The following is an 18,807-nucleotide window of genomic DNA, read 5'->3' on the forward strand; positions in this document are numbered from 1 at the left end:
AAGCCCTTTGAAAACAGCAACAAAGGCTTCTCAGCTATGATGCAGCCATCTCCAGAGACCAGGCCTGGGTGTGCTGAGCCTTTTAAACAATCAGCTCACTTTCCAATTCAAACCCTGGCCTGCCCTCGCTGCCATACTATTCAATGGAACTGTCGCAGCTGCACGGCATCACACTCAGGTGTCAACCGATCTAATGTTGCTTTAAAATTGCAATAACAGTATTAGCTCATGGTTATGTCTCCCCTGTGTCTTTTGTTTGTGCTGTCGTACTGAGGTCTCTCTGGCATCCTCCTAATTGATAGAGTGTGTCTCTGGAAGTGGTTCATGCTAACCTGTGTTTCTTCAATCGGTGTGACTCGGCTTGCCTTACAATGGAGACTGACTGGCTGAGGCATAACATGAGTCTTTGTTCTCCCTCAGGTGTTGAGTGGGGTGGGATTGCTCTTCGTTCGTCGTCTTGGCCCCCAGACAGGGTGAGGTTTGTGTGTGTGTTTGTGTGTGTTTGTGTGTGTGTGTGTGTGTGTGTGTGTGTGTGTGTGTGTGTGTGTGTGTGTGTGTGTGTGTGTGTGTGTGTGTGTGTGTGTGTGTGTGTGTGTGTGTGTGTGTGTGTGTGTGTGTGTCCTCACTCAGCACATATTTTGATTCATTGTATAGACTTTATTTACCGTTGCTGAACTTACTTGGATCTTCCACCAAAGGACAATGTTACGTTCAATAATGTGTCTCAGTTCTTTTTCCTAGCAAGTACAATGCTGTTCATTTCATATAACACTGTCAGACTGAAAACAGCAACAGCATGTAGCCAAACAGTAAATCCTTCATTGTGGTCTAAATAATAACAGTTAGAGCAGATTATGTATCACCAATTTATCACTCTTAAATAGATGATTACATCATGTTCATATGTTTAATATATAATAAGAATATCAAAGCAGATGTGACAAGAACAAACCAGCCCCAGTACGGTGTTTGAAAACTCAGGACATCGTTTTCACAGACATTTTTTGTTTTGTTTATAATCAAATTATTTAAAATGCTGAAATGTTAAAATATATGACAAGTCATTTATTGGTATTACAGTTATTTCAATATCTTGAAAGGGGCTGTACATCTTGAGAAGGAAACTATGACTCCTTTGGGCTTCAATAAGTACATGAGTTTTTAATCTCTCCTAAATCTGAAAAAACAAGATTACTGCTAATCTATTGCATCAGAGACACAGAATCCCCTTTCTAATATCGAATCTTAACACGGGATTAAAACAACTTACTCTCACTACACAGGTCAGAGATAGCACTGGGAGGAACATTTTACATTTCCTACAAGTGAGAAAAAACTCATGTTGGTTTGTTTTGGCTGTCAAATTTCCTCCTCCCTCATATGTCAATTATTAAAGTCTTAATTAATTGACTGTATTTTATTAATATTGTAAATGTATAGCAAAGATAATTATTTCAGAGTAATTGAGGTTAAAACTGAAATGACTCTAGCTGAACTAACAACTCACCTCTCTCACACATACATGTGAACTCATAACGAATAGAATTATTTTACCGCCACGCTATAGCGCGAAGGGACAAGGACATCCCAGCTGGCCATACCCTCCCCTAACCAGGATGACGCTGGGTAAATTGTGCGCCGCCTCATGGGTCTCCCGGTCGCAGCCGGCTGCGACACAGCCCAGGATCGAACCAGGATCTGTAGTGACGCCTCTAGCGCTGGTCAGTGCATTAGACAACTGCGCCTATGCTTTTAGTTTTTGTTGTCATTGGTTACCTAGCTAAAAGCTAAGTTAGCTAGATATTAACATGAACCTACTAGGCTACATATTGAACTTCATATGTCTCAGAACCGGGGGCACAATATATGAGTTCATGGTTAGATCAGAATCGCCATCATAGTCATTGGCCTGGACAGAGAATTAAGTCAAAACCACAAGTCAAAATCCACATCTCCATCCAAGGCTTAGCAATGGGCTGATTTAGCCAGATAGCTACTGCAGGACATCAACACAAGCAGACCAGAAAGTTTTTCTGAAAACGCCATTTTGCTTTGGATGTGATTTGATTGGTGTGAAGCTAAATTCAAACTGGCCTCCCTTGGGGGGCGTTTTGCTGCACCAGGACAACCCACAGTTGAGCTTATCTCTGATTGGCTAATTATTTTATATATTTTTTTATTAAGAAAGGCCAACTGCTTTCTGGTATTAATCAAATGCTATGGCGACAACATTTTGGTCCAGACAACACCAGATAAGTGGCAGTCAGTGTCACACCCTGACCTTAGTTATATTAGTTTTCTTTATTATTTGGTTTGGTCAGGGCGTGACAAGGGTGGTGTGTTTGTTTTTTTTGTATTGTCTAGGGGTTTTTGTATTTCTTGGGGTTTTTCTAGTCTAAGGGTTTATATGTCTATGGTTAACTAGATTGGTTCTCAAACAGAGGCAGCTGTTTATCGTTGTCTCTGATTGGGAACCATATTTAGATAGCCATATTCCTTGGTTTATCTGTGGGTTATTGTCTATGTATAGTTGCCTGCGTCAGCACTCGGTGGTCATAGCGGCACGGTTGGTTTCTTTATTGTTTATCGTTCATTAAAAGAAGAATGTATTCTCATCACGCTGCGCCTTGGTCTCCTCTTTACGACGAACGTGACAGAATAACCCACCAAACCAGGACCAAGCAGCATGAAAGGGAGGAACAGCGCTTGGTGGAAAAAATGGACCCGGGAGAAGGATGAGTGGGTGACAACCTGGGAGGAGATGGAGAGGTGGTCGATCAATCCAGGGAGAGTGCCAGAGCCCGTCTGGGATTCAATGGAACAGTGCGAGGAGGGATACAGGAGAATGGAGGAACGGCGACGATATGAGGGTACACGACTAGCACGGAAGCCAGAAAGGCAGCCCCAACATTTGTTTGGGAGAGGCACACGAGGAGATTGGCTGAGTCAGGTAGGAGACCTGAGCCAACTCCTCGTGCTTACCGTGGGGAGCGTGTAACTGGTCAGGCACCGTGTTATGCAGAGATGCATGGTGTCTCTGGTGCATTCTATTCCAGCTCCTCGCATTGTCCGGGCTAGAATGGGCATCCAGCCAGGAAGGAGGGTGCTGGCTCAGCGCTCCTGGTCTCCAGTATACCTCCTTGGACCAGGATATCCTGCTCCAGCTCTGCGTAGTGTGTCTCTGGTGAGTCTGCACAGCCCAGTGCGTCCTGTGCCAGTGCCCTGCATTTGCAGGGTGAGTATAAACATCCAGCCAGGACGGGTTGTGTCAGCTCTACACTCCAGACCTCCAGTACGCCTCCACAGTCCAGTACGTCCTGTGCCTCCTCTCCGCACTCGCCCTGAGGTTTGTGTCCCCAGCCCAGTACCACCAGTGCCAACACCAAGCACCAGGCCTCCAGTGCGCCTCCAGGGTCCAGTACTCCCTGCTCCTCGCACTCGCCCTGAGGTTTGTGTCCCCAGCCCAGTACCACCAGTGCCGGCACCAGGCCTCCAGTGCACCAGGCCTATAGGTTTGCCCCAGCCCAGTACCACCAGTGCCGGCACCACGCACCAGGCCTATAGTTTGCCTCGGCAGTCCAGTACCCCCTGTTCCTTCTCCCCGCACTCGCCATGAGGTGCGTGTCCCCAGCCCGGTACCACCAGTGCCGGCACCACGCACCAGGCCTATAGTGTGCCCCGGCAGTCCAGTACCCCCTGTTCCTTCTCCCCGCACTCGCCCTGAGGTGCGTGTAACCAGCCCGGTACCACCAGTGCCGGCACCACGCACCACATGACAGTCAGTGCCATTTAAAATGAGGGAGAACATTTGTTTTTCATGAGCATGGCTTTATTTATATTACAGCATACTGAATGACTCTCTAACTCTGATCCTTGATTGGGTGGTCAGTTCATTCTGCAAGAAGTCTGATAGGCTGGAGGATGTCCTCTGGAAGTTGTCATAATTACTGTTTAAGTCTATGGAAGGTGGTGAGAACCATGAGCCAACCTAGGTTTTGTATTGAAGTCAATATACCCAGAGGGGGATGGAAGCCATCTGTCCTCAGGCTACACCATGGTGCTAAACTAGAGAGTGCTGTTGAGGCTATTGTAGACCTTTGCAAAATAGTGTGATTTAGTCAATTATTTGGTGACATGATTATATTTAGTATAGTTTTATCTCAAAAGGATAACTTTTAAAATGTTTAAAAAATATATATTTTTTTAATGAAATTCACTGTGGAGCCTCCACTGCATCAGATACAAGGCCTACACATAATGAAACAGAGGGGTGCTGTTTCCCTCGCTCTGATGATTTCTCCACTGAGATTCAGCCACTTACGAATTGAAGGGAATTTTATCATAATAAAAAAAAAAAATTGGGACAAAAATTTGTGGAAGCCTGGCTTCCCTTAGCATCCATGAATACACACCACTGGCCTCAAGTTAATGTATGTCTTGTCTTGTCACATTGAAGGAACAGGTGCTTGAAGCCACACAGATCAGTGTCAATCCAGGATTAAACATGTGTTGCAGGGATTGTGATCAGAGCTGAGAATCAGAACAATAGGAGATTACAAATATGGATTAAGAACAGAAATAAGACGCGGACAGTGCTAAATTTGTGAGATAATCCATCAGTGTGCCGCAAAATAAATATCCTGGATGTGAAAACAGAATTAAGCCTAATAGGACTCAAAGGTCTGAGGCAGGGCAGGATAATAAAGAGTTTCATGACTGGTCTGTATCTAACACTGCACTGTGTACAGTATGTGTATGTTTCTCATATTTCCCATACAGTAAGGGGTGTGTGAATTTCTCCAATACAGTACGAGAAGCCTGGTCAAGTTAAAGGGCTCAGTGTGGTAGTGTATATACAACAGTGAGAGCCTCAGAGGTTTGGGGAGATTTCATTAGTGTGTAGACAGGTGGCTAGTGTTACACTTCTCAAGTGAAAGTCCCCAGCTCGGCCCCTGTCCTAGTCTCTCCCAAGCCCAGCCCAGCTCAGTAAGCAAAACTGCAGGATGACATTTCCAAAGACAGCAGGCTACTGATTAGAAAAATGGTCTGCGCTGAAACAACAGCCCCCGATCTTTATCAAAGTTTTAAAATCTCTCTCTTCATTCCTTGTTGTTATCTATTTATTTCAGAGACCTGTCTCTCCTAGGAGACTACTATAAGTACTCCATCAAGCAAACCGCATTAGTGTAATTTTGTCCCAGGAAATTAGCAGAGCAGAGCGGCGCCAATTAGAAGTCAATAACTGGCTATATTAATCAAGCTAGCCATCGCACTTATTAGATTAGGATGTGGTGGGCTGTGTGTACGTCTGTGTGTGAGTGCGAGTGTGTGAGCGTGCATGTGTATGTGTGTGAGTGTGCATGTGTGTGTGTGTGAGCGTGCATGTGTGTGTGTGGACAGAGAAAAGCGGGTGCTGCTGACTTGCTGATCCTGTCTCATTGCTGCCTGTCTGTCAGAGCTCAGTAATATGCCCCTGTCTGCGGGTCTGTCTGCCAGAGCTCAGTAATATGTTCCTGTCTGCGGGTCTGTCTGTCAGAGCTCAGTAATATGTCCCTGTCTGCGGGTCTGTCTGTCAGAGCACAGTAATATGTTCCTGTCTGTGGGTCTGTCTGCCAGAGCTCAGTAATATGTTCCTGTCTGTGGGTCTGTCTGTCAGAGCTCAGTAATATGTTCCTGTCTGTGGGTCTGTCTGCCAGAGCTCAGTAATATGTTCCTGTCTGTGGGTCTGTCTGTCAGAGCTCAGTAATATGTTCCTGTCTGTGGGTCTGTCTGCCAGAGCTCAGTAATATGTTCCTGTCTGGGGGTCTGTCTGTCAGAGCTCAGTAATATGTTCCTGTCTGCGGGTCTGTCTGCCAGAGCTCAGTAATATGTTCCTGTCTGCGGGTCTGTCTGTCAGAGCTCAGTAATATGTTCCTGTCTGCGGGTCTGTCTGTCAGAGCTCAGTAACATGTCCCTGTCTGTGGGTCTGTCTTTCAGAGCTCAGTAATATGTTCCTGTCTGTGGGTCTGTCTCTCAGAGCTCAGTAATATGTTCCTGTCTGTGGGTCTGTCTCTCAGAGCTCAGTAATATGTTCCTGTCTGGGGGTCTGTCTGTCAGAGCTCAGTAATATGTTCCTGTCTGCGGGTCTGTCTGCCAGAGCTCAGTGATATGTTCCTGTCTGCGGGTCTGTCTGCCAGAGCTCAGTGATATGTTCCTGTCTGTGGGTCTGTCTGCCAGAGCTCAGTAATATGTTCCTGTCTGTGGGTCTGTCTGTCAGAGCTCAGTAATATGTTCCTGTCTGTGGGTCTGTCTGTCAGAGCTCAGTAATATGTTCCTGTCTGTGGGTCTGTCTGTCAGAGCTCAGTAATATGTTCCTGTTTGTGGGTCTGTCTGCCAGAGCTCAGTAATATGTCCCTGTCTGTGGGTCTGTCTGTCAGAGCTCAGTAATATGTTCCTGTCTGTGGGTCTGTCTGTCAGAGCTCAGTTTGACCTCTCTGACTGGAGGCACTTTGCAGAGACTGCAGAGAGGCTGAGAGTTAGCCTTGTAATCTGCAGACAAATACACTGATTGATCACCACTGCCTGCTTCTGGTCTGCATGGTGTTTGCAGTAAAAGATTGTAAACAATGCATATTGGACTAGAAGAGAAATAGTAGAAAATGTGGGTCCGATGCTGAAATCAATTGCATTCTTCTCTCCCACCACTGTAAATGATTTACGTGCCAGAAATGTTTTGCTGCAGTGAATGTGTACTGATAGAGTTGCCAAAGGCTTTACTCAAAGGTCAGTGGCTCGAACAGCTTGGACCAGTGAATACACCCACATACCCCACCACCAGATTAACGTACACATAACGTCTTCTATGCATGGATTAAATAAAGAATTTTCTGCTTCCTCTATGTTATTCTAGTTTTTGATCCATATGCGTAATCTGGATATCTTAACTCTGTTTACAATTCTCCAAAACCTGTCTTAATCTGGGATCTGAGAAGCATCCTGCTGCACCTGTTCTACAGGAAGGGAATGGAGTGAGAGGATTGGAGGTGATGGCAGAGAATGAAGGTCATGAAGCCAATAGAATTCCTTTGGTGCCTATCTCAGTCTCTGTGTGGACATAAGGACAAACATGCTGAAATAGATACACACAGGCTGCTGACAAGATTGTATAACAAAGAAACATACTGTACAAAGGGTTCTAATATTACAGTTCTCTCTCAAATTTGGTGTTTTGGATCCAAATATATTTTTTAAATTACCAGTCAAGTTCCGATACCACTAAGTACAGGCCCTTCCGTATTGAGTATCTCTTAGAGGAAACTATTTGAAATCATAGTCCCCTGGGTCTCCCTAAAACATGGTGTTGAAGAACCACAACAGGGTCAACACAGAACCACAACAGGGTCAACACAGCCCGCCAGTTCTGAACCAGAGAAACCCAAATCACTCTGGAATAGAAACACACAAACATCTCCAGCAAGTCTCCCTCCCTTTGCAACCCAACACTGGGGCGCCATGAGAATGAAAACACAGTTGTACGTCAGGGTGAGAATTCTCAGAGAAACCTGTTAGGGAACATGGTGGAGCTGGTCTTTTAACACCATGCATCCAACCATCCAGCCACCAGTGTGGCGGAGGCCCCAGACGGCACCGGGAGTCTTTATTGGGCTCCACTGGCCCAGAAAGGACAGCTCCCCCTGGGCCTCATCCACAGGCTAGTGGCTAAGCCGCTATGACAGCTACATGCTTTAACAGTTGCATTCCCCATTCGCAATCCGCCCAGGCCAAGCACAGTGAGAGGGACTCTGGAGGGACAGAGGTCTAAGCACTGCTGGGGAACCCAGTGAACAACACTTGCTGCTGGGAAAACATTGTCCACTGTGATGGGTCTCAAATACAGGATGGCTGCCTGCTGACCTTAGTGACAGCTGGGCTAGTTGTGGGGATAATGTTGTTGGGGAGCGAGGCGTTTAGTGAAGTTTATATGGGGGGGGGTTACACATGGAAGTAGTGGGGAGCGTTTATATATGACTGTTATATAAATTCCCTGGATAGAAATGCTAGACAACATTTTAGAATTTGGATGTATTTATTATTTGGAGTCTAAAGCATATTTCCGTACACTTCAATACATTTAGATTTAGATTGAACATATCATTAATGAACATATTTGAGTCAAGTGATACAGGGAAGCCTTCCATTTTAAACATGGATGGTGAGTTTTGATTTGGTAATGTGCAACTTTTCTCTTCATATTCTAGAAGTTGCTAGTGAACTAGAAGGCTAAACCCCATAAGCACAACATCTATATAAATTATTGCTACTGTCTCAATACATGTGCCAAAATATCTCTCTGTGCACTTCTGATTCAGAAGTAGTGAGTTGAATTAAGTAATGCAAATAGTAATACTATAAAGCCTCTTAGCAATGCTTGATAAAAATCTATTAAAGGATTTACGGCTTTAGGACTTTGTTGATTACTTTAATATGACTCCATTGTTTCCAACTCCACTCGGTGCTTTGCAAATAAATCAAATGTTCTACATGCAATGTCATTGAGCACAATGGCCCAGTGCACTCGGCCAGCTGTAGCCTGTGTTGTCTACTGTCGTGCTGTAGCCTGCCAAGGTTCATTACTTCTCAGGGCCAGTAACCTTACACCCAATCAAAAGATCAGGTGACACTGCACTTACAACCAAAAATCTAATCATCGGACAACAATGCAAATGTAGGAAAACAAAACAAGGCACATTTCATATCTATCTCCCCTGCAACCAGTAATCCAGCCCAAAGTGTGCCAGAAAACAAGGCAGGACAGGTTCTGGCTTTGGGGATGATGGTGTTTGACAAACTATCTTGGGTTTCAAAAGGAAACAAGATCACAGATCAGAGTGTTTTGTGGAGAGTTTAAATGTCATTGATGTCAATGTTAAAATTGATTTTGGGGGGTGTTGTATCATTTTATTTACACAACATGTCTACCACTTTGAAGATGCAAAATATTTTTACTTTTGAAACAAACAAGAAATAAGACAAAAAAAACGGAAAACTTGAGCGTGCGTAACTATTCACCCCCCCAAAGTCAATACTTTGTAGAGCCACCTTTTACAGCAATTACAGCTGCAAGTCTCTTGGGGTATGTCTATATAAGCTTGGCACATCTAGCCACTGGGATTTTTTCCCATTCTTCAAGGCAAAACTGCTCCAGCTCCTTCAAGTTGGATGGGTTCCGCTGGTGTACAGCAATCCTGCTGTGTAGATGAGGTTCTCTGGGTGATGATAGGTGTTGGGTTTACGCCAGACATAGCATTTTCCTTGATGGCCAAAAAGCTCAATTTTTGTCTCATCTGACCAGAGTACCTTCTCCCATATGTTTGGGAGTCTCCCACATGCCTTTTGGTGAACACCAAACGTATTTGCTTACTTTTTTTCTGGCCACTTTTCTGTAAAGCTCAGCTCTGTGGAGTGTATGGCTTAAAGTGGTCCTATGGACAAATACTCCAATCTCCACTGTGGAGCTTTGCAGCTCCTTGCAGTCTCTTTGTTGCCTCTCTGATTAATGCCCTTCTTGCCTGGTCCATGAGTTTTGGTGGACGGCCCTCTCTTGGCAGGTTTGTTGTGGTGCCATATTCTTTCCATTTTTTATAATGGATTTAATGGTGCTCTGTGGGATGTTCAAAGTTTCTGATATTTTTTTATAACTCAACCCTGATCTGTACTTCTCCACAGCTCTGTCCCTGACCTGTTTGGAGAGCTCCTTGGTCTTCATGGTGCCACTTGCTTGGTGGTGCCCCTTGCTTAGTGGTGTTGCACTCTGGGGCCTTTCAGAACAGGTGTTTATATACTAAGATCATGTGACACTTAGATTGCACACATGTTGACTTTATTTAACTAATTATTTGAATTCTGAAGGTAATTGGTTGCCCCAGATCTTAGTTAGGGGCTTCATAGCAAATACAGTGGGGCAAAAAAAGTATTTTGTCAGCCACCAATTGTGCAAGTTCTCCCACCTAAAAAGATGAGAGAGGCCTGTAATTTTAATCATAGGTACACTTCAACTATGACAGACAAAATGAGGGGGAAAAATCCAGAAAATCACAAATACTGATAACAAGTTCAAACAGGTGCCATTAATACAGGTAACAAGTGGAGGACAGAGGAGCCTCTTAAAGAAGAAGTTACAGGTCTGTGAGAGCCAGAAATCTTGCTTGTTTGTAGGTGACCAAATACTTATTTTCCACCATAATTTGCAAATAAATTCATTAAAAATCCTACAATGTGATTTTCTGGATTGTACCTAAGTGTATCTATGATGAAAATTACAGGCCTCTCTCATCTTTTTAAGTAGGAGAACTTGCACAATTGGTGGCTGACTAAATACGTTTTTGCCCCACTGTACACCAATACCAAATTCACCAATTTGTAAGTCGCTCTGGATAAGAGCGTCTGCTAAATGACTTAAATGTAATGTAAATGTATATGCAAGCACCACTTTTCAGTTGTTGTTTTTTTCCATTTTTTTCCATTTCACTTCACCAATTTGGAATATTTTGTGTACGTCCATTACATGAAATCCAAATAAAAATCCATTTCAATTTCAGGTTGTAATGCAACAAAATAAGAAAAACACCAAGGGGGATTAATACTTTTGCAATGGCATTGTAACCTTTATTTAATTAACAAGGCAAGTCATTTAAGAACAAATGATTATTTACAGTGACAGCCTACACCGGCCAAACACGGACGATGCTGGGCCAATAGTGCACAATAGTGCACACCCAATACCGGCCGGTTGTGATACAGCCTGGATTCAAACCAGGGTGTCTGTAGTGATGCCTCAAGCACTGAGATGCAGTGCCTTAAAACGCTGTGCCACTTGGGAGCCCAGTGAAAAGTGGAAATGAGGACTTTCCTCTAATGAGTATGCTTTACTTCCTGTGATTTAATATTCATTTTGGGCATTAGTGTGTCGGCAATAAAACACTACCGCTTTGTATATGCTTTTCTAAATGATTAAATAGTTTATGCTTCAATAAATTAATATCTTGTCACCTTAAATTCAAAATTAAATACATCCCCCAAAAGCCGTACCCCTGACCCATTCCAACAATGACCACTATTCACTTTGGGGAAAGCATGTGAGACATACCATCAGTTAAAACAAGGACATGGCCAACTCCTAACCCCTGTTATGTTGACTCCCATGTGCCTGGAGACACGTAGAACGTAAATCATTAAAACACAGTGTAAACAAACAAAGCCATAATCCTGGGTTTTAAACATGATACATGCTGAGTTGTGGATCTTCATAATGCTGGCTCTGTATATGTACACTGTATACAAATCAACCAGTCATTTAAGACATGTAAACACACAAGGAAAGAAAATATGTGGTCAAAAGATAGGAATCTTTGGGTGACCTCAATGTTTAAAAGTAATCTAAACGGAAGTGAAAACATCTACCACCAACACCACTGTCAAAGTATAGTCCTACAATTCAAGGGCCAGGAAGGGAGGGAGAGACATTTTCTGAGGCGTTATACTTGACCGTTCCCCTATTCCCCCTTCGAGTAATTGTCCTGTTTTGTCACAAAAAGTCTGTACCTTTGTGTATGGAGTGGCTTGCACACCAAGACAGCCATGAAGAGGGCACGACAAAACCTATTCCCCCTCAGGAGACTGAAAAGATTTGGCATGTGTCCTCAGATCCTCAAAAGTTTCTACAGCTGCACCATCGAGAGCATTCTGACTGGTTGCATCACTGCCTGTTATGGCAACTTCTTGGCCTCCGGCCGCAAGGCACTACAGAGGGTAGTGCAAACGGCACAGTACATCACTGGGGCCAAGCATCCTGCCATCCAAGACCTCCATACCAGGCGGTGTCAGAGGAAGGCCCTAAAAATTGTTAAAGACTCCAGCCACCCTAGTCATAGACTTTTCTCCCTGCTACCGCATGGTAAGCGGTACTGGGAAGCCAAGGCTAGGTCCAAGAGGCTTCTACCCCCAAGCCATAAAACTCCTGAACATCTAGTCAAATGGCTACCCAGACTATTTGAATTCCCCCCCCCCCCTTTACTCCGCTGCTACTCTCTGTTTTTATCATCAATGCATAGTCACCTTAATAACTCTACCTACATGTACATACTACCTCAAATAACCGGTGCCCCACACCACGACTCTGTACCGGTACCCCGCTGTATATAGTCTCGCTAATGTCATTTTACTGCTGCTCTTTAATTACTTGTTACTTTTATCTCTTATTCGTATCCGTATTTTCTTTTAAACTGGTTAGGGGCTCGTAAGTAAGCATTTCACCGTAAGGTTTACACCTATTGTATTCGGCCCATGTCAGTAGAGGATGACTGGCTATTCGTTAAAAGTGCCTTCCTCACCATCTTAAATAAGCATGCCCCATTCAAAAAATGTAAAACGAGGAACAGATATAGCCCTTGGTTCACTCCCGACCTGACTGCCCTTGACCAGCACAAAAACATCCTGTGGCGTAATGCATTAGCATCGAATAGCCCCCATGATATGCAACTTTTCAGGGAAGTTAGGAACCAATATACACAGGCAGTGAGAAAAGCTAAGGCTAGCTTTTTCAAACAGAAATTTGCATCCTGTAACACAAACTTAAAAAATGTTCTGGGACACTGTAAAGTCCATGGATAAAAAGAGCACCTCCTCCCAGCTGGCCACTGCACTGAGGATAGGAAACACTGTCACCACTGATAAATCCATGATATTTGAGAATTTCAATAAGCACTTTTATATGGCTGGCTATGCTTTCCACCCGGCTACCCCTACGCCGGACAACTGCCCTGCACCCCCCACAGCAACTCGCCCAAGCCTCCCCCATTTCTCCTTCACCCTAATCCAGATAGCTGATGCTCGAAAAGAGCTGCAAAATCTGGACCCCTACGAATCTGGCTAGACAATTGGGATCCTCTCTTTCTAAAATGATCTGCCGAAATTGTTGCAACCCCTATTACCAGCCTGTTCAACCTCTCTTTCGTATCGTCTGAGATTCCCAAAGATTGGAAAGCTGCCACGATCATCCCCCTCATCAAAGGGGGAGACATTCTAGACCCAAACTGCTACAGACCTATATCTATCCTATCCTGACTTTCTAAGGTCTTTGAAAGCCAATTTAACAAACAGATTACCGAACATTTCGAATCCCACCGTACCTTCTCCGCTATGCAATCTGGTTTCAGAGCCGGTAATGGGTGCACCTCAGCCACGCTCAAGGTTCTAAACGATATCATAACCGCCATTGAAAAGAGACATTACTGTGCAGCCGTATTGATCGACCAGGCCAAGGCTTTCGTCTCTGTCAATCACCACATTCTTATCGGCAGACTCAACAGCCTTGGTTTCTCACATGACTGACTCGCCTGGTTCACCAACTACCTCTCAGATAGAGTTCAGTGTGTCAAATCGGTTGTCCGGACCTCTGGTAGTCTCATTGGGAGTACCACAGGGTTCAATTCTCGGGCTGACTCTCTTCTCTGTATACATCAATCATGTCGCTCTTGCTGCTGGTGATTCTCTGATCCACCTCTATGCAGACGACACCATTCTGTATACTTCTGCCCCTTCTTTGGACACTGTGTTAACTAACCTCCAGATGAGCTTCAATGCCATACAACACTCCTTCCATGGCCTCCAACTGATCTTAAATGCAAGTACAACTAAATACATGCTCTTCAACCGATCGCTGCCCGCACCTGCCCGCCCGTCCAGCATCACTACTCTGGACGGTTCTGACTTAGAATATGTGGACAACTACAAATACCTAGGTGTCTGATTAGACTGTAAACTCTCCTTCCAGATTCACAATAAGCATCTCCAATCCAAAATGAAATCTAGAATCGGCTTCCTATTTCGCAACAAAGCCTCCTTCGCTCATGCTGCCAAATATACCCTAGTAAAACTGACCATCCTACCGATCTTCGACTTCGGCGATGTCATTTACAAAATAGCCTCCAACACTCTACTCAACAAATTGGATGCAGTCTATCACAGTGTCATCTGTTTTGTCACCAATGCCCCATATACTACCCACCACTGCGACCTGTACGCTCTCGTTGGCTGGCCCTCGCTTCATACCCATCACCACACCCATCTACAAGTCTTTTCTAGGTAAAGCCCCACCTTATCTCAGCTCACTGGTCACCATAGCAGCACCCACACGTAGCACACGCTCCAGCAGGTATATCTCACTGGTCAAAGCCAATTCCTCCTTTGGCCGCCTTTCCTTCCAGTTCTCTGCTGCCAATGACTGGAACGAACTGCAAAAATCATTGAAGCTGGAGACTCATATCTCCCTCACTTGCTTTAAGCACCAGCTGTCAGAGCAGCTCACAGATCACTGCATCTGTACATAGCCCATCTGTAAATAGCCCATACAACTACCTCATCCCCATACTGTATTTATGTATTTATCTTGCTCCTTTGCACTCCAGTATCTCTACTTGCACATTCATCTTCTGCACATCTATCACTCCAGTGTTTAATTGGTATATTATAATTACTTTGCCACCATGTCCTATTTATTGCCTTACCTCCCTTATCTTACCTCATTTGCACACACTGTATATAGACTTTTTCTACTGTATTATTGACTGTATGTTTGTTTATTCCATGTGTAACTCTGTGTTGTTATATGTGTCGAACTGCTTTGCTTTATCTTGGCCAGGTCGCAGTTGTAAATTAACATTTTTAAAAGAAAACAAAAATGTGACTATCAAAATTTGAAGAGTTGGTGTGTGTAGAGTTGTGACCTGTCGGGCTAGTCGTCCTGCGTTATCTGTCAACATGTTGTCTATCTGATGTCTGTGGGAGGCTTACCCCCTCACCTTCAATACACATAGCTGCTGTTAAAGTAGGGGAGAACAACAGTGGTCAGACATTAGATGAATCTGATTGAGCTGGTTGGAGGATCCACACAAAGACATTGTAGAAGGCCTCTAGGTTTAATGGCCAGACCGACACACTTCCTACTCCACCAATTAACAGGCAGTTTAGGAGGTGAGGTCATAATTGGTTAGGATTACCAGGGGATTATTCTACCAATAGAAACAGTAAAACATACAATTTGTACCAGGTTATGGAGTTTAGGGAGGTGTAATTAATCACAGAGCAGATACTGTATTCTATAGCAGTGAAGAACCTGAGAGCGGTGAGAGGGAGATTTCCCTCAGTGTCCCCCGGAGTGGGCCATTCTGAGGCTGTAAATCATGTGATGGGGTGAAGTGTGCATTGGAATGTGAGTGCGTGACAGTGATGGAAGCGAGTTACCAGACAGGCGGCGGTTAAGCTGACATGTAGCGCTGCGGCCCTGTCACACGGGGAGAGCGAGTCCGCTAGCGAGTTGGAGATTCAAACAGGTTATGAAGTCAGGCAGAACAGCGTGGAAGTGACAGGAACCAGGAGCTGACTGAGGAAGTAAAAGACGTCACGTCGTCAACACGGTCACCACCCCTTTGATGTATTCCCAGACGGCTCAGGACAACCACAGCCCACGATTCGTCTGATGTACGACTTGTGTATTCGCTACACTTACACACAACAGAAGATCCAAACCCATTGATGTTCAGTAATCTCTAAAAAGAACACAGACACAAACGGTTTGGACATTTCCGACAGTCTACACTTTTGTTGCCGTTTTATTATGACAATTTCTCCACGTTGTTATTTTGCTGTTTTCATTTGTTGGATGTCAACAAGTACATTGAAGAAAGACAATGTATTATGCTATGAGAGCATGCCCAGGCCAGGCAGAGTACTAAGTGTAAAGCCTGTGTACGGTAGTTGGCAGCAAGTTGTTGATCCTGTCACCTCCTCTGACAGTCTGTGGCCATGCTGAGGTACCCATTGACCTGAATAGATATGTGGTTAATCATCGTTCATGCTGATTAGCAGATTGTTTTAGCTGTCCAGGGGAACAGGCAGGCAGTTGTAAATGGCTCACAGTGTGCTAGCTGGTTCTGCTCTGGGAAATGTGTTTCTTATAAGAGCTTCTCATGACAGTGGGCAATTGTGAAAGATGCCTTTGTTACGTGTCTTCTCATTTCAAAGGGGGGCATTGAAATCCTTTGTTTAGATACCCTGGGGATATTGGCTTACCAGAAACCTATCATGGTTCAAATCATTTTTTGTCTTTCATTGGAAATGGCAGGACAGTACATTTCTGTTATTGTGTGTTCTGTTGGGAGATTATTAGGGTTTTCATTATGAGCTGAGGTCAGGTTAGGGACTGGAGGGAGATAAATGGCAGCTGTTGGTCTTAGGACGTACTCATTATTAATGACATCATACAAATAATAATAATAATAATAATGGTGAGTTTTAATATTCTTTAGATTAGGACAAATATATAATTCTTACATCATGTCGTGTCATCTTGACGATCACATGTTACTTACTAGATTATTAAAAGTAGGTGAATATATTTTCAGTATCATAATGATTAAAGACGGGTCACTGACTTCTCTGACCTATTCAGTGATGGAAAAATTACCCAGCTATCATACTTTAATAAAAGTAAAGATACCTTAATAGAAAATACTCACCTAAAAGTAAAAGTCAGCCAGTAAAATTCTACTTGAGTAAAAGTATAAAGTATTTGGTTTAAAATATACTTAATTATCAAAAGTAAGAGTATAAATCATTTAAAATTCCTTATATTAAGCAAACCAGATGGCACAATTGTCTTGTTTTTTTTATTTACCGAAAGCCACGGGGCACACTCCAACATTCAGATCATTTACAAACGAAGCATGTGTGTTTAGTGAGTCCGCCAAAACAGAGGCAGTAGGGATGACCAGTGATGTTCGGTTGATAAATGTGCGAATTTGACTATTTTCGTGTCCTGTTACAGTACGCATTCAAAATGTAACGGGTACTTTTGGGTGTCAAGGAAAATGTATGGACTAAAAAGTACAATATTTTCTTAAGGATTGTAGTAAAGTTATATCCTGCCTGTTTGGTTGTGTCCGGGGGTACAGGGCCACACTGTTTCCCGCCCCCTCCTCTCTCAGCCTCCAGTTTTTATGCTGCAATAGTTTGTGTCGGGAGGCTATTGTCAGTCTGTTATATCTGGAGTATTTCTCCTGTCTCATCCGGTATCCTGTGTGAATTTATGCTCCAGTCTAATTCTCTCTCTCTTTTTCTCTCTCTTTCTCTCTCCTCTCTCTGCTTCTCTATTTCTCTCTCTCCTTCTCTCGGAGGACCTGAGCCCTAGGACCATGTCTCAGGACTACCTGGTCCAACGACTTCTTGCTGTCCCCAGTCCACCTGGTCATGCTGCTGCTCCAGTTTCAACTGTTCTGCCTGCAGCTATGGAACCCTGACCTATTCAGTGGACGTGCTACCTTGTCCCGGACCTGCTGTTTTGGACTCTCTCTCAACCGCACCTGCTGTCTCTAACTCTGAATGATCGGCTATGAAAAGTCAACTGACATTTACTCCTGAGGTGCTGACCTGTTGCACCCTCTACAAGCACTGTGATTATTATTATTTGACCCTGCTGGTCATCTATGAACGTTTGAACATCTTGGCCTTGTTCTGTTATAATCTCCACCGGCACAGCCAGAAGAGGGTTGGCCACCCCTCAGAGCCTTGTTCCTCTCTAGGTTTCTTCCTAGGTTCTGGATTTTCTAGGGAGTTTTTCCTAGCCACCGTACTTCTACACCTGCATTGCTTGCTGTTTGGGGTTTTAGGCTGGGTTTCTGTACAGCACTTTGTGACATCGGCTGATGTAAAAAAGGGCTTCATAAATCAATTTGATTTGATTTGATTTAGTAAAGGAAAGTACAGATACCCCAAAAAACTACTTAAGTAGTACTTTAAAGTATTTTTACTTAAGTACTTTACACCACTGGACCTATTCACCATACTGTAGAGCAGCGGTTCCCAAACTTTTGATAGCCCCATATGCCTTCAAACATTCATCCTGCAGCTGCGTACCCCTTCTAGCACCAGGGTCAGCGCACTCTCAAATGTTGGTTTTGCCATCAATGTAAGCCTGCCGCACACACACTATATGAAACATTTATTAAACATAAGAATGGGTGTGAGTTTTTGTCACAACCCAGCTTGTGGGAAGTGACAAAGGGCTCTTATAGGACCAGGGCAAAAATAATAATATAAACCCAGCAAAAAAATAAACGTCCTCTCACTGTCAACTGCGTATATTTTCAGAAAACTTAACATGTGTAGATACTTGCATGAACATAACCAGATTAAACAACTGAGACATATACTGAACAAGTTCCTGAACAAAGGGTGGGTGGTTTCAAAATCAAAAGTAACAGCCATTATCTGGTGTGGCCACCAGCTGTATTAAGTACTGCAGTGCATCTCCTCCTCATGGACTGCACCAGAATTGTCAGTTCTTGCTGTGAGATGATACCCCACTCTTCCACCAAGGCACCTGCAAGTTCCCGGACATTTCTGGGGGGGGGGGGGGGGAATAGCTCTAGCTGTCACGCCCTGGCCTTAGTTTCTTTGTTTTCTTTATTATTTTGGTTAGGCCAGGGTGTGACACGGGTGATTTATGTGTTTTGCCTTATCTAGGGTTTTTTGTAGATTTATGGGTTGTGTTCTTTTAGGTGTCTAGGTAAGTCTATGGTTGCCTGGATTGGTTCTCAATCAGAGGCAGGTGTTTATCGTTGTCTCTGATTGGGAGCCATATTTAGGCAGCCATATTCTTTGGGTAGTTTGTGGGTGATTGTTTCCTGTCTTTGTGTTTACTGCACCAGATAGGACTGTTTCAGTTTTTACGTTTATTGTTTTGTAGTTTGTTCATGTTTGAGTTTTCTTATT

This window comes from Oncorhynchus masou, chromosome 28, assembly GCF_036934945.1.
Source record: "Oncorhynchus masou masou isolate Uvic2021 chromosome 28, UVic_Omas_1.1, whole genome shotgun sequence".
Taxonomy (NCBI): domain Eukaryota; kingdom Metazoa; phylum Chordata; class Actinopteri; order Salmoniformes; family Salmonidae; genus Oncorhynchus; species Oncorhynchus masou.